This window comes from Sapajus apella, unplaced genomic scaffold (assembly GCF_009761245.1).
Source record: "Sapajus apella isolate SASKATOON/1434 unplaced genomic scaffold, GSC_monkey_1.0 scaffold22, whole genome shotgun sequence".
Classification (NCBI taxonomy): domain Eukaryota; kingdom Metazoa; phylum Chordata; class Mammalia; order Primates; family Cebidae; genus Sapajus; species Sapajus apella.
Window position 1 is genome coordinate 14,602,048 of NW_022436962.1, and position 17,354 is coordinate 14,619,401.

At 51.3% G+C, this 17,354-nt stretch overlaps 2 long non-coding RNA genes and 1 pseudogene across 3 annotated transcripts in view; 2 read left to right on the plus strand and 1 right to left on the minus strand.

The window, feature by feature from the left end:
* The window catches only part of LOC116558881, a 30,997-nt gene extending 23,449 nt beyond the window's left edge, over positions 1-7,548 (plus strand). The window contains exon 4 of one of the 2 annotated variants that reach the window (XR_004272217.1): positions 7,391-7,401. This is a non-coding gene — a long non-coding RNA (uncharacterized LOC116558881). Of the gene's footprint in view, positions 1-6,869 lie in introns of both variants that reach the window. The other variant, XR_004272216.1, reaches the window with a different exon arrangement.
* On the minus strand, positions 1,343-2,471 carry LOC116558879 (annotated as a pseudogene).
* Positions 7,549-11,022: 3,474 nt separating the features above from the next.
* The window catches only part of LOC116558884, a 7,689-nt gene continuing 1,357 nt past the window's right edge, over positions 11,023-17,354 (plus strand). The window contains exons 1-2 of the long non-coding RNA XR_004272219.1: positions 11,023-11,157; positions 15,869-16,320. This is a non-coding gene — a long non-coding RNA (uncharacterized LOC116558884). The remainder of the gene's footprint in view (positions 11,158-15,868; positions 16,321-17,354) is intronic.

A 17,354-nucleotide genomic window follows, 5' to 3' on the forward strand; every position in this document is an offset into this window, starting at 1 on the left:
CCAAAATGGCTGAAAAACAGGTAGGAACAAGGCCAGAAAAGGCCCATATAGTGAATAGCTGCACTGAAGACGATGTGGTCAGGTAGAAGCTGGGTCTGTCCGGTCCGCTGGTAGGCTGAAGGAAGACCTTGTAGGCCTGACTGGAAAAAAGCTAAAGTCTACAGAGGCTGCTGGGAGCTGGGCAGGAACTGGGACAAACGTGGTTGTTGCGAGGTAGGAGCTGAGCCTATAGACCCAGCGAGGAAGAAGAGCTGGGCCTGGGGAGGCTGCCATGAGGGAGGCAGAAGCCGAGCCTGGAGAAGCCGGACGGGAGGCAGGAGCTGGCCCTGGAGTGGCCCACATCAGAAAGTTTTGCACCTGGAGAGGCCTCTGGGAGGGCAGGAGCTGGGCCTGGAGAGGCCAATTCCAGGGCCATATAGGCCTGCTGGGGCCACTGGGAGGAGGCTGGAGCCAGCCCAAGAGAAGACGACTTGAGGAAGTTTTGGGCCTGGAGATGCCGTTGGAGGGCAGGAGCTGAGCCTGGAGAGGCCATCATGAGGCATGAGCTGGGTGGGCCTAGGAGAGCTTGACTTGAGGACCTTTCGGGCCTGCAGAGGCCACCAGGAGCTGGGTGGGAGCTGACTGAGTCCACAGAGGTTGTTGTGAGGCAAGGTAGGAGGTGGGCCTGTAGACACATCCAGGAGGAAGAGCTGGGCCTGGAGAGGAAGCCAGGAGGCAGCACCTTGGCCTGGAGAGGCAGGCCACGAGAAGCATGAGCTGGGCCTGGAGGGCCCGCCAAAAGGCTTCCAAGAACTGGGCCTGGAAGGCTGCTGTGAGGAACGAGTTGGGCCTGCAGAGGCCACTCACTGGGATGCAGGAGCTGGGCCTGCAGAGGCTGCCATGTCCATACCTCCCCAGCCTGGCCCTCCTTGCCTCTCCATCCATACTCTGCCCCTGCCATCCATGTACCAGACAGTGGCAGACTGGTCTTTCTACAGCAAACTGGACTATGGCCCTTCCCTACCCACAGCTCTCACAGCTAAAGTTGGAGTTAAGCCTCACATGGTTTGGCTTGGCATTCAGAGCTCTTTCCCCCTCGGCACTTGTTCATCCAGAGTACTCACAGCACAGGGCAGGGCAGGAGCCCTTATTCAAATGTGGGTTTGGTAAAGAACTGGGTATGAGATGGTGATTTCCCTAAGAGAAACAGGGCTGAGATGGGGGAATTTTCTGGGTTCAGAGTTAGACCTCCAGAGTGCAAGCTTCCTCTGAGACACCAAATGGAGGGGTCCAGCTGGCAGCTGGCTCCTGGTCTGGAGCTTCAGGGAGAGGTCTCAGCTCAGAGCCAAATTCAAGAGCCAGCTTAAATGCAGCCTCCTGCAGGGAACCCCCAGAGCTTCCACAGCCTCAGATCTGCCCCTCTGCATACTCCAGATCTTTTGCCAAGTGGCATTTGACTCTTCATATCATCTCCCTTCCATGCCTGGGAGTAAAGGTGAGGTGCAGGGATTTAAACTTGTGTACTCTGGTGCCATAGGGGAGAATGTGTCAAGTAGAGAGGCTCGGCTTGGAAAGAGGGAGACTCAGAGGAGAGTCAAGGACATGTGAGCCGGTGAGCCTGGGAGCAGGAAAAGAGATGAGAGTGAGCAGAGGCAAGTGCCGGGGCAGGGGAGCAGGTGGGAGAATTGGGGAATCGGGGCTGGAGAGGTGGGGGTGGGGATGCTGGTGAGGGGCTGCCTGGCTGTCCAGGTTCAGGAGTCAATTACATCCTCCCACAAGGGCCAGCTCACCCAGTCACCCCAAAGCCCTCCCTCTGTTGGTGGGCCCAGAGGGCCCAGAGCATGGATGACTCAACTGAGCAGGCCTGAGGCAGACTTGGGTGGGTGCTGGACTGGACTCCTGGCTGTGGGGAGCAGCTGCCACCTTGCCTACTGCATCCACTTTCCAGCTGGCTGCTTCTCTGAGCAGATGCAATATTGGGTGGCTTGTGAAACATGCTCCTAGTGCACCTGCTGCCTTCTGCACTTCCAGGACTGCCCTGGGCTCTCCAGAGGGGGTTCCCGTGGAGGCTGGTCCTAGATTTTGAATCCTGCCTCTCATACCTGGTTCCCCTCCCCCAGAGGCCAGCTGCTTGAGTACCTGGAAGCCAGTCTATCCCCAGAGTATAGCTGGGTTTCTTCCACAACACTTCATGGCATATCTATTTGGACTGACTGCTCATTTCATAGAGAGGGGTGTGTCTTGCCCCAGCTCATCTGGCATATCTAAAGCAATTGTGGGGTCAGAATCTGCAGCCCCCAGCCCTGCAACATTAGGGGAGGCTGGACCCCACATCTCTGAAGTCCCACTGGCGGGCTCCCGAGTCCAGGGCTGCTGTGCAGGCTGTGGGGCTCATGCTCTAGCTCCGGGCCCACTTGATGTGCTCAGGCTGCTCACCTTTGGGCTTATCCTGCCTCTCAGGTGTCAGCTGACCCTGAGGGCTTCTCCCTCATCTTGACCAGCAGCTATGGCTCTGACTTAAGAGGTTCCCAAAACCTTAGACCATTTGGCTCAACTCCCCATTTCTCAGCTGGGGAAACTGGGACCAAACAGGGGAAGCAACTTTCTCACGGACCCCCAGCAAGTCAGAGACAGAACTGGGTCTAGGAGCCTCTTTCCAACAGAGGTCCTCCCTGACCCCTGAGCCTTTATTAACTTCCCCGTTAAGGAGACCGCCCTGCGGAGGCTGGAAATGGTGCTGTCCAGGGTGATGTGTGTCCGTGACTGTGCCTGTGTTTGTACTTACGAGTGTGTAGCGGGGTGGGGATGAGGGCTGGGAATAAACAGCAGCATGCTAGGGGCTGGAATGCATTCCAGCTCACCCCCCAAAAAAGGCACGGAGGTGGCCTGCCCAGCACAGCACATGCTTAGGCTTTCCAATCTGCTGAATGCCTGTGAGGCTGGCTGGGCTAACAAGACAAAGGACAGGACTTTCCCCCACAGATGGCAAGTGTGGTCCAGGATGGGTGGAAGCTTCTACAGCAGCTTTGGGGGTCCCATTTCCAGCCCATGGGTTGACAGTTAAGCCGAGAAGCCACCTCTAGGGGTCAGTCATGATCCAGTGATTCTGATGAGGACGGGTGAAACCCTGTCTCTAATAAAAAATACAAAAAAGTTAGCCAGGTGTGGTGGCAGGTGCCTGTAATCTCGGCTACATGGGAGGCAAGGGAGGATAATCGCTTGAACCCGGGAGGCGGAGGTTGCAGTGAGCTGAGATCACACCACTGCACTCCAGCCTGGGCGACAAGAGTGAGACTGTGTCTCAACAAAAAGGAAGGATACTGGAGGGTGGGGGAGTCTGCTGCTGATCTGTGTGTGTATCCCTGGCTTTTTGGGGTGTATACCTCCCCAGCATCCCCAGGACAGGAGCTTGCAAATGCTGTAAAACCTGGAGGCCACTGCAAAACTGTAGAAGTCAGGCTAGAAAAGGTAGTAGGATGGAATAGGTTTTTATAAAAGTTTAATGAGTATTTGTATAGTAAAAGAAAAACAAGACCTATCTATCTATTGAGAATAATATAATCTTGGTGGAAAACTGGAACAAGGATGTACAAGGAAAGTTCATGATAGAACAGTCTGAATGATGGGTCTTTGTCACAGGGAGAGGGTGCAGGGCACTGCTTAGTGCACGGCCTCTGGAGCCAGGCAATCTGGATTTGTATTTCTGCTGTCACTACTTACCTTCCTTGTGACCTTAGGGAAAAATGACTTGCCTTCACTGCACCTTAACTTCCTCATATATAAAGGGGAAATAACCTTTACAATAAGTCTTCTAGGATGAAATGAAATAATTCAAGGAAAGAAAGTAACTTAACAATATCCAAAACTCTAACTTCTAACCAAATAGAAGTTAGCTGTTATTAAGTTTTATGAACATGAATTCCAAATTTTATATAAAATAATACCAAGTTGAATACAGTAATGTACACACACACAAATAATGCATCATGGTGAATTAGGTTTTATTACAATAATGCAAGGGCAGAGTCAACACATAATGCACTAATAATGCTAGCATCCTTTTTTTGTTTTTGTTTTTTGGGTGTTTTTTTTTTTTGAGACAAAGTCTCTCTGTCACGCAGGCTAGAGTGCAGCATCAAGATCTCAGCTCACTGCAACCTCCCCCTTCCTGGCTGAAGCAATCCTCCCCACAAGCCTTCCAAAGTGCTAGGATTACAAGTGTGTGCCACCACTCCTGGCCCTATTTTCCTTAGTATATAGCAATTATCACACTTAATGGTAAAATTTTAGAAGGACATTTCATCAAAGTTAGGATGTAGACAAGGCTGGCTTCTATCACTGTCTCTATGGATTGTGGCACTGGCAGTCCTAGGCAATGTGTTCAGCTGATACATAGGAAGTTGCCTTTTTTTTTATAATAGGTTACGAGATGCCCAACATCAGAAATGTATGTGAGTCAACCTATAATAGAAATAAATCTGCTGGGTGAGATGGATCTTTCCTGTAATCCTAGCACTTTGGGAGGCTGAGGCAGGCGGATCACCTGAGGTTAGAAACTGGAGACCAGCCTGGCCAACATGGTGAAACATCTCTACTAAAAATACAAAAATTAGCTGGGTGTGATGGTACATGCCTATAATCCCAGCTACTTGGGAGGCTGAGGCAGAAGAATCACTTAAACCCAGGAGGTGGAGGTTGCAGTATGTGGAGATCATGCCACTGGACTCCAGCCGGGGCGACAGAGTGAGACTCTACAAGAAAGAAAGAGAAAGAAATCAACAGGCACGGTGGCTCACACCTGTACTCCCAGCACTTTGGGAGGTCGAGGCAGGAGAATCGCTAGAACCTGGGAGGTGGAGGTTGCAGTGTGTGGAGACCATGCTACTGCACTCCAGCCTGGGTGACAGAGTGAGACTCGGAAAAAAAGAAAGAGAAAGAGAGAGAGGAAGTAGGATGGGAGAGAAGAAGGGAAGGAGGGAGGGAAATCAACCAGGCACGATGACTCACACCTGTACTCCTAGCACTTTGGGAGGCCTAGGTGGGCAGATCATCTGAGCTCAAGAGTTGGAGACAAGCCTGGCCAAAATGGTGATACCCTGTCTCTAGTAACAAACATACAAAAATTAGCCAGGCATGGTAACGGGCTCCTGTCATCTCAGCTACTCCGGAGGCTGAGGCAGGAGAATCTCTTGAACCTAGGAGGTGGAGGTTGCAGTGAGCCAAGATTGTGCCACTGCACTCCAGCCTAGGTGACCAAGTGAGACTCTGTCTCAAAAGAAGAAGAAGAAGAAAAAAAGAAACATACTAAGAAAATAAAAATTTTAAATTGGAAAGAAGAAAACTACCCGTATTTGTAGACCATATGATTGTCTATGCAGAAAATCCAGGAGAATATACTGATAAATTATTTGGACTAGTAACAGAGTTTGCAAGGTTTTTGAATTCAAGATCAACTTAAAAAAAAAAAAAACTATTAGCATTCCTGTACATCAGAAATAACAAATTAGAAAATGTAATAGAAAAAGAGATTCTATTCACAGTAGCAACAAAACCCTGAGAATATATCTAGCAAAATGTACACAGACCTTTCATGCAGAGTATTGCTATAGCTGGAATGTGTCTCCCAAAATTCCTATTAAAACTTAATTGCCAGGATGATAGTATTAAGTGGGGCCTTTAAGAAGTGAGTAAGTCAGTAGGGTGAGCGCTCATGCATGAGATTAGTGCCTTATAAAGGGCTTGAGGTGGTGATAAATCTGTTCCTTCTGCCTCATGAGAACATAGCATTCGTCTGCTCCAGAGGAACCAGCATTCAAGGTACCATCTTGGAAGCAGACACCAGGCCCTGACTAGACACTGTACCTGCTGGAGCCTTGATCTTCTTCCCACCCTTCAGAACTGAGAGAGTAACTTCTGTTGTTTGTAAATTACCCAGTCTCAGGTGTTCTGCACTACAAAAAGACTAAGACAAATATAAAAATTATCCATGGACTTAAAGGAAGAATGGAAATATATGCCATATATATTATGAATGGTAGGACTCAATGCCATAAACTTATTATTTCTCACTGAATTAATCTATAAATTCAAGCAATTCCTAGACAAATCCCAATAGAGTTGTTTTTGGAACTTGACAGGCTGATCTGAAAATTCATGTAGTCATTGAGGGTCCAAGAATAGTGTAGCTGGCCGGCCGCAGTGGCTCACACCTGTAATCCCAGCACTTTGGGAGGCCAAGGTGGGCGATCACATGAGGTCAGCAGTTCGAGACCAGCCTGGCCAATGTGGTGAAATCCCATCTCTACAGAAAAATACAAAAATTGGGTGGGCATGGTGGCATGTGCCTGTAGTCCCAGCTACCTGAAAGGCTGAGGCAAGAGAATTTCTCAAACCTGGTAGGCAGAGGGGGTAGTGAGCCAAGATCGAGCCATTGCATTCTTGGGTGACAGAGTGAGACTTCGTCGGTGGCTCACGCCTGTAATTCCAGCACTTTGGGAGGCCGAGGCAGGCAGATCACAAAGTGAAGAGATCGAGACCATCCTGGCCAACATGGTGAAACCTCGTCTCTACTATAATACAAAAAAATTGGCCAAGCATCGTGGCGCACACCTGTAGTCCGAGCTACTCGGGAAACTGAGGCAGGAGAATTGCTTTAGGCCAGGTGGCGGAGTATGCCGTGAGCCAAGATCCTGCCAATGCACTACAGCCCGGGAGACAGAGCAAGGCTTCGTCTCAAAAAAATATATATATATAGTGCAGCAGACACTGTGCCGTCCCCATAGCCCTCGGCATTGCCAGCCACATACATGCCAGGGGCTGATGTCTTCAAGAACACCCTCAGTGTATTCATCATGCCTTTTCATTTCCTGTATTTCCTGATGTGTTGACAGCTGGGGCCTTGCTGATCCTGGAGAGACTGCTCCACCCAGGGTGAGCCAGTTCTTAGAGACAGTAAAGGACTCACCTGCAAGTGCACCTTCCATCTGCAAACCAGCCAATCCAAAGCCCCTACCCCCAACCACCTCCTTCATCGGGCTCTTACACTGGGCCACTGTCCATCTGCCTTCATCACCCCAGGGCCATGAACCAGACAACTAGGGACAGCCCTATGCCCCAGAGCCGAGTGAAATTATTCAAACTATTCATAGCTAATCCTGTGCCTGCTTACCCAGCCTTGCCTTGCCTTTCCCTTGGATGCCACAAATAAAGCTCTCGACCACATTTTCCCCTAGCTTCTTTGACTTCTTGACTGACACTGGTGCCTCTCCATGTATCCCTGCATAGCTTGGATTGCCACTTGTTTCTGTGGACCTCTGAGTATGAAGAATTCTTTCCTTCGGGACAGTCATTTCCATATCTATGTATCTTAGTATATCGGATTAAAGTAAATCTTGTGTCCATTTTAAAACAGCCATGAGGAATGGGAGTTGGTGGATAAATGCCACAGCTTCCCCGCCCCTCAGATGCAGTATCTTTGAAGGGCCTAGTGAGTTTGAGCCCCAGTTACCCTTTGTGGCAACCTGCTCATAAATGCAACATCTGTTGGCTTTCTTCCCTTCCTATTGTCACTTCCCACCCTCTTACCTGCACTTCTTGGAAGCACCTAAGAAAATGCTTGTACCTGAATCCTTGACTCAGGCTTTACTTCTAGCAGAACTTGAAGATATTTTCAAAGAATAAGAACTGCATAGAGGTTGGTGGGTAATGGAAGTCTGAAGATTTGTGTGCATACTGTGATGGCAAAGGAATTAGGACAGTGAAGTGTTCAGGGGATGCACAAATCAGCCAATGGAAGTGAAGAGGAACCAAGCAAAAGACCCATGACACATGGAAACTTGATATGAGACAGAAGTTGCCTTGTAGATTATTGGGGAAAGGAGAGAATATTCTACAAATGGTGTTTGCACAATTGATTATCTATATGCAAAGTAGATACAACTAGATCGTTCATATCAAAAATAAAAGCCAGTTGATTAAAGATCTAGTTGTGACAGGCAAAACTTTGAAAGCAGGCTGGACGCAGTGGCGCATGCCTGTAGTCCCAGCACTTCGGGAGGCTGAGGCAGGCGGATCATGAGGTCAGGAGTTGAGAACATCCTGGCCAATATGGTGAAACCCCACCTCTACTAAAAATACAAAAATTAGCCAGGCCTGGTGGCATGCACCTGTAGTCCCAGCTACTTGGGAGGGTGAGGTGGGAGAATCTCTTGAACCCGGGAGCAGAGGTTGCAGTGAGCCAAGATCGTGCCACTGCACTGCAGCCTGGGCGACAGAGTGAGACTCCGTCTCAAAACAAACAAAAAACCTTTGAAAGCATTTAAACGAAACATAGGTGGATATCATTATGATTGGGGCAGTGTCTTAGTTTGGGCTGCTCTAACATAGTGCCATAGACTGGGTGGCTTAAACAACAAACACTGATTTCTCCCAGTTCTGGAGGCTAGATGGCCAAGATCAGGGTGTCAGCACGGTTGCTTCTTTCGGCGGGCCCACCTCCTGGTTCACAGAGGGCCATCTGCTTGTATCCTCACATGGCAGAGAGCAAGAAAGACACGAAGCAACTCTTTTGTATACCCCCGCTTTTTTTTTTTTTTTCCCAAGGCTGAGTCTCACTCTGCTGCCCAGGTTGGAGTGCAGTGGTGTGAACTGGGCTCACTACAACCTCCGCCTCCCGGGTTCAAGCAGTTCTCCTTCCTCAGCCTCCTGAATAGCTGTAATTACAGGCACCTGCCACCACACCCAGCTAATTTTTGTATTTTAGTAGAGATGGGGTTTCACTATGTTGGCCAGGTTGGTCTGGAATTCCTGATCTCGTGATCTGCCTGCCTCGGGCTCCCAAAGTGCTGGGATTACAGGTGTGAGCCACCTCGCCCAGCCTGATTCTTTATTTTTATTTTAAAATTTTACTAAGTTCCTGGATACAAGCATAGAACGTGTAGCTTTGTTACATGGGGCGTATGTGTGCCATGGCGGTTTGCTGCACTATCAACCTGTCATCTAGGTTTTAAGTCCCGCATGCATTAGCTGTTTGTCCTAATGATTCTTTAAAAATTCTCTGAATACTGGCAGTTGGCTCAAGCCCACCAGATTTAGTTCCTGAGTGAGGCTGGGGGCAAGCCTGTACCTTTATTTTTAAATTTATTTATTTCATTTTTTAAAGAGATACTGTCTTGTTCTGTCACCAAGGCTGGAGTGCAAGTGGCATGATCATAGCTCACTGCAGACTTGAACTGCTGGGCTCAAGTGAGCCTCCCGCTTCAGCTTCCAAAGCATCGGGATTACAGTTGGGAGCCACTGTTCCCGGCCCTAGGCCTGTACCTTTCATCCTGTGGACTGTGGACATCAGCCACTCACTCCCGGGTGCTGGGATGGGGTTTAATTTCCAGTTACCGACCCAGAGCCTGCCCACGGGTAGATCTCAAGGGAGGCTGTTGAAGGAACAGCATGCAACTTGCCCACTCACACACATTCACAGATAGGGGTGGGGGTTGGAGGAGGTGGGGGAGTTGTGTGGATCAGCTTCAGGCACAGCTGTCTGGTTTCCTATGGGATGTGACCACGTAACGGTCAGGTAAGAAGAATTTATCTTCTTGAAATCATTGCTTCGTAATTGTTGCTTTCCACCATTGGCATTGGAGAAAGGCTGGGCCACAGGAGGCTGGATGAACTTTGTGCTGGCCGGGTAAGCAGAATGTCTATCCAGCTGGAAAGTAAGCAGTGAAGGTATGCTCACCTGAGCGGGGAGGGAGTCACAAACCTCACTGGCCTGCCTCAGCTCTACCTTTGCCCCTTTGTTTGGCCCAGTGGCTACAAAGCTGCCCTACCAGGAGCAGCCCCCACTGGTATCTCTGGCCCTGGAGATCTGTGAGTATTTGGTGGGGGCAGAGTGTGGAGAGGCCAAGTCCACACTGTATCTAACCCTAGTGCAGCTCAGGATTCCGCTTCCCCAGCCCCTTCTTCTCAGGGTCTCAGCTCGGGCCCTCAGGACAGCAGGAAGATGGGCTCTCCTCATTCTCTAGGTCCCCTGTCCTTTACCCCCAACTTCAGATGCAGCTTCACCTTATCCAGCCACAAGGAGAAAAGAAGACAAATCATTCAGGGAGTGAGGCACCTAAGTCCCCGCTCTGCCCAGACAAGGCACCCTGGCTGTCTCCCACGGCTTACCACATCTGCCTGGGACTCGAGGAAAGGGCCAGAGGGCCGAAGGTGACACCAGAGTCTCCAGCACCACCTTCCAAGGCCTTCAGGGAATTTCTTGCGCTGTGGGGGCAGAAGACTGGCTCCCCTGGGGATGTGTGTGTGTGTGTTCTCCAGCGCCCCGCGGAGGTCAAGGTCCTCTCCCTTCAGGACAGCAAAGAGAATGGCTTGGAGTGAGGCCCTAGGGTTGGGGGGCTAAAGCAGCACAGGTATGGGAAATGGGGTGCGGGGGTGCTTAGAGGGGACCGGTAGGGAACACTTGGAGCCTTGCACGGGCCTAGGGTAGCTGCGATGGGGAGGCAGCAGGGAGCCTCTCCTGCCAGATGGGGTTTTCTGAGGCTGCGAGCCCCGAGGGTTCCTTGGTCTAGGGTAGCCTCTTACAGCTGCGGTGGTGGTGGGGCTCAAGAAAGCAGGGCGTAGTGCGGCGGCCGTGGCACGGTGGGAGCCTTGTGTTCGCCGGCTCTACCCGCGGTACTAGACCCCTGCAGCTACCCAGCCAGCAGGGCCAGGACGTGCTTTGGGAATCTGGGTGGTCCCCAGGGCCCAGGGCGTTTGAGGGCGCCCCGCCTTCCAGCGTCTGAGCTCCTGCCCGGTCAGGGAGACCAGCCCGGATCCGGGTGCGCCCGCCCTCCGTGCCCACTGTCCCAGCGCCGGGGGCCAGAGGCCAGGGCCTCATGCATGCCCGGCTCCGAGGCATCTTCGTATTCCATCTCTTCCCGCCGCGCCCTGTCGCCACGGCGACCCAGGAGAGGGTGAGGCGAAGCGAGCGGTTGGGGGTGCGTGTCCCGCAGGCTCAGGTCAGTGCGCGTGCGCCCGGTAGAGGCGGCCCTGCGCGCTTGCCGTAGGCCGCTTCCGGGAGGCGCCTACGGCGACCCCGCTACAGAAGGTTTGTGCGGCTCGGGGGAGCGCGGCTTCGTGGACGAAGTGGGCGGCGACTCCGCGGAACGGCAGCGCGCTGCAGCAGCCCGGCACCCTGGCCAGGTAAGCTGGGGGGCTCAGGCTGCCTGACTCGCAGGCGGTGGCAGCCTGGGGTCTCCCGCCGCGCTGCAGGCACCCGGACGCGTGGGGCGGCCGGAGGTTGCAGCCCCAGTGCTCCGAAGCGCTGCCTTGTGTACTCGGCGGAGCTGCGGGGCGGTTGTTGCTGGGGTCTAGGGGAGCAGCCCAGCGGCCCCACTCCTCTCTTACGGGCCACTTCCTGCTCCCACGACCGGTGGAGGGGGTGTGCATCGGGTACTAGGCGGCGGCTCCCACGTTCGTGGGTTGGGTGGGGAAGCCTGGCAGCGAATGGCCACCTGGTGTCGGCTAGAGGCTCTGTCTGGGGCTTGGGGAGCACTCGGGTCCTGCCACCCGGCTGGGTGGGCTGCTGGTGGCTGGTGCGTTCCTCCATCCTCCCTTGGCGCTGGCATCGAGGCCCGGTGCTGGGCAGCAACTGGGTTGGGGTCGCCTCTGGGTTCGCTGTCCCCGGAGAACCTGAGCCTGGATCTTTGCCCTCTTCCCTTTTCCTTTATAATAAGGGCAAGAGAGAAAAACTTGTCAATTAAAAGACCCCACACCTCGTTGCTCCTGGGCTGCAGGCACCGGGTTGGGGGCACGGGGGCGGGGCGGGGGTGGGGACCTGCCTCTGGGCTGGGGCCCTTCCACAAGGCACGCACTGCCTGGCAAGGCTGCTGGTGGTAGATACGGCTGCAGATGGTGAAGGAGAACATTGAGGACAGTTCCCCGCCCCTTGGCTGTGCTGAGCCCATCTGGACTGTTTCTGGTTCTAATCAGAAGTGGAACAGTTTCAGTGCTTCTTAAAGGTTCATGTTAGTGATGACCTTGGGTGGAGACGGTGACACAGTTTGTTCTCTCCTCCTAGGCTCTTAGCACATCCAAGATCTTGAGTTGCCAGGGGCCTGGCCACTCCCGCCCCTAGCCCTACCTTGGCTGAGCTGGTCACTGCTGCATGTCCCAGGCTGCCAGCCTGCCTGTCATCTGCAGTACACAGGTATGCATGTGTGTGCATACGTACACGCACCACACACGTACGATGCCTACATCACACACACCACACCCATACCCCATGCATACCACACACATACCATACCCACCTCTCACACACTACACACATGCTATGCCCACCTCACATACACCACACACACATACCCCATACCCACCACACACAACATACATACCCACCTCACATATACCACACACATACGCTATACACACCACACACACACCACACACCTAACTCATGTACACCACACACACCCCACATACATACCTACCCTCACACACATACCCCATACACACCATACACAACACACGTACCTACCTCACAGACCACATATACACTATGCCCACCTCATACACACCATGCACTTAACCCATCCACAGCACACACACCACACACATACCATGCCCACCTCACACACACCACACATATAGCCCATACACACCACACACACCACACACTACATATATACCATGCGCACCTCACATACCCCACACACTTAACCCATGTACACCACACATACCATGCCCACCTCACACACCCCACACACAACACACATATACCCACTTCACACAACACATACAACATATACCATGCCAACCTCACACACCCCAGACACTTATCCCATACACACCACACACAGCACACATATACTCACCTCACTCACACACCATACACTTATACCCACCTCACACACATACCCTAAACACACCACACACAACACACGTCATACACCACATACCACATATATACCATGCCCACCTCACACACCCTACACACTTAACCCATGGACACCACACACACACCACACATACTATGCCCACCTCACACATACCATACATATATCTTACCCATCTAACACACATACCCCATACACACCACACAACACACATACTTACCTCTCACACCACATATATACCATGCCCACCTCACATACCCCACACCCTTAACCCATATACACCACACACACACAACACACGTAACGTACCCACCTCACACACCACACACCACATATATACGTGTCCTCCTCAGACACACTGCACACTTAACCCATGTACATCACACACACCACACACATATCACACCCAACTCACATATACACCATATACTTGTCATACCCATCTCACATACCACACAGCACATACACACCGTGCCCACTTCACACACCACATAACACATATACACTGTGCCCATCTCACACACCCCACACATTCAACCCATATACACCACACACATGCAGCCCACATACCATGTCCACCTCACACACACCATACACATATCATACCCACTTCACACACATACCCCATAGACACCACATATGTATAACAACCACATCACAGACACCACATATATACCATGCCTACCTCACAAACACCAGGCACTTAACCCATACACACCACACACACACCACACACATACCCACCCTACACACACGACATACATACGCCATACACACCACACACAACACACATATCATACTTACCTCACACACCATACCTTAGATATATACCATGCCCACCTCACACACATCATACATATATCATCCCCACCTAACACACATACTGCATACACATCACATACAACATACATACCCACCTTACACACCACATATATACCATGTCCATATCACACAGACCATACACTTAATGCATATACACCACACACACCACACATACTACCATGCTACCTTACACGCATTATACACATATCATATCCACCTCACACACCAGACACACTTAACCCATATACACCACACACCACATACATACCATGCCCACCTCACACACCAACCTTTATATACCACACACACAGCACACGCATATCATACCCACCTCACACACACCCCACACACCCCAGGTACACCAAACACGTATCATACCCACCTTACACACCACACACCACATATATACCATGCCCACCTCAGACACACCACACACTTAACCCATGTACATCATGCACATATCATACCCAACTCACACACACACCATACACATATCATACCTTCCTCATACTCCGTACACACCACACACAACATGCATATCATATCCACCTCACACACCACAAAGCACATATATACCATGCCCACCTCACACACAGCACATACTTAACCCATGTACACCACACACACCCCACACACATACTTCATATGCACCATGCCCTTTCCACACATACTACACACCACACATATACTGCATACACACCACACACAGCAAACACACCACATACCATACATACACACCATACAGATTTTTTATACACCTACACACCCTATACATGCCACACACCTTACACACTTCATAAATTGCACACAAACAGCACACCACACTCTACATACATGTTACATCATCCATACAACACATCACCTTCCACACAGACAACTTATTCACACTACACAGATACCACACACACCACATAATATCATACATACCACACACACACCCCATACACACCACATACACTACACCATACACACAAAACTCAACAAACTCAACCCTTCCACCCTATATCACACTCCACACATACCAGACATGCATCACATACACCACAACCACACACCATACACAGTATATTGCACATACTCACCCTCAAGGATGCCCCGCCACCACACACACACACACCCCGTATACACTGCACACTCCTTACCCACCACACTACACACACTGTATTTCATGCACACACCACACAGCCCCTGCCACACAAGCTACCCATTGAATGAAATAGAATTATTTAGTTTTCCCAAAATTTATACTGCCCACCTGGGCAACCCCAGCTATCCTGGCCGGCACATCCCCTGGTCCCGCCCTCCCTTGGGTCAGTGCTGCCTCCGGTGTTTCTGGTGTCTCTGGCTGTGCCCTGGGGCATGCTCACGTCCCGATTGCCTGGGAGGCTGGCCCCTCTGCCCCAGTGGCCGCCTTCCTGGAGGAGACTGGCCTTTTTGCCACTCTCTTGACGCCCAGAGTGGCGGCGGGTATGCGAAATCCTGCTTCCTCCCCTCGGTGTCTGCCCTTCCCCATGGGTTGTTTTGTCTCAGTGCTGACGTCTCCCCAGCTAGAAGAGGAGACCCTCAAAGGCGCACAGGTGGGTTTGATTATAATGCTGGTGAATAATAAAATGCGATTTGGTGGATAATAAAATGTGATTTGGTAAAAGACTTAAACAGTACAAACATCTTTAATAAAGTAAAATGTGCAAACCCCTTCTGCTCCCACCTCTCTCCCTTCCCCTCCCCAGAGGACATGGCTGACAAGTCTTTGGGGACTCCCCCTTTCTGTGTGTGTTTGCATCCGTGTATGGGCTGGGGAGTGTGTGTGTATTCTTAGCCATCTTGACGGAGCTGGAACTGGGATCTACACACGTGTGCTGACTGTAGCTCACCTGCCATTTTCCCTCCAAAACAGGCGTTAAGATCCCTCCCTGTAGTGTGCATTGCCCTGCCTCTTTAAAAACGCCGTCAACTCTTGCAGTACTCGAACTCTGCCGTCATTTATTTAACCATTCTTTTATTTATGGGTACTTAAGTCGTTTTCAGTTTTTTGAAACATTGCTGTAGTGAAAATCTTCAGCTATCATTTGCCGTTGCCGTGGGAGAACGTGGTGGGAAGTGCTGGGGGGTGGAGTGGCCTCGTGTGGCTAGGCTTTGTGAGGTTCTGACTCTGTCCTTCCCAATGTTCCTCCCACACTGGCTGCCTCCTCCAGGAGATGGTGGCTGTGTGAGTGCCTGCCATGGGCGCAGGGAGCGGCATGTTGGACCATGGAGCAAGGCCAGGCCCTGTTCCCCACGGCCAGGAACAAAGACGAGGAGCTGCCCTTAGAAGACTATGTGCCCGAGGGCCTGGAACTGGCTGCCCTATGACCAGAGAGCCCCATGCCCAAGGAGTAGAAGTGCCATAACCACAGCCCCGATGGGGACTCCAACTACGTGAACAACACTTCTGAGGAGGAGGACTACGACAAGGGCCTCCCTGAGGAGGAGGAGGGCATCACCTACAACATCTGCTACTGCCCCGAGGACAACAGCTACCTGGAGGGCATGGACTGCTACGGGGATGAGTATCTGGTCCATGGCATGCACCCCGTGGACACCGACAAGTGCCAGGAGCATCCACACAACATGCCTCGTAACTGGACCAGTGAAGAGCAAAAATCAGGTGAGCACACATAGTACCTAGTTTTAACTCCATATTGCTGAAAGAAGCACTGAAGAGATAGAAAAAACAGTCCTGAATTGCTGATAACACCCCTTCCCCATCCCTGGCAGCAGTGGCATGGTGCAGAGAGCTGCTCTGGGCACTGTGGGAGGGAGAACACAGCAATTGTGAAGCATTTAACTCAGTGCTGTCCTGGTAAAGCAGATAGGAAGACCAGACCAGACTCAGTGACACCTGCCCATGGAGGGGCATTTAAACTGGCCCTAGCCAAAGGGGAATCAGAAACCCCAGTGGCTGGAACTTGAGTTCCTACAAACCTCACCACTGAAGGCTACAGTGCTCTGTGTCTCCAAGTAAACTTTAAAGTCAGTGCAGGCCGTAAGGACTGCAACTCTTAAGCAAGTCCTAGTGCTGAAGAGGGCCCAGAGACAGTGGACTGGGGGGGCCATGCGACCTACTGAGACACCAGCTGGGGCAGCTAAGGGAGGGCTGGCATTACCCATCCTCTAGTCCCAGGCTGCACAGCTCACAGCTCCAAAAGGGACCCTTTCCTTCTGCTTGAGAAGAGGAGAGGGAAGAGTGGGCAGGACTTTGTCTTGCATCTTGGATAGCAGCTCAGCCATAGCAGGATAGGGCACCAGTCAGTCATGAGGCCCTGATGCAGGCCCAGGAGGCAGAGGTTGCAATGAGCCATGATCATGCCACTGCACTCCCACCTGGGTGACAGAGCCAGACCCTGTTTCAAAAAAAGAAAAGAAAAAAATAATTACAATGAGATATTATCTCATCCCAGTTGAAATGGCTTATATCCAAAAGACAGGCAATAACAAATGCTAATGAGGATGTGGAGAAAAGGGAACACTTGTACACTGTTGGTGGCAATATAAATTAGTCTAACCACTATGGGGAACAGTTTGAAGGTCCCTCAAAAAGCTAAAAATTAAACTACCACATAATCTCAGCAGTCTCAATGCTAGGTTTATATCCAAAAGAAAGGAAATCAGTATATCGAAGAGATATCTGCACACCTATGT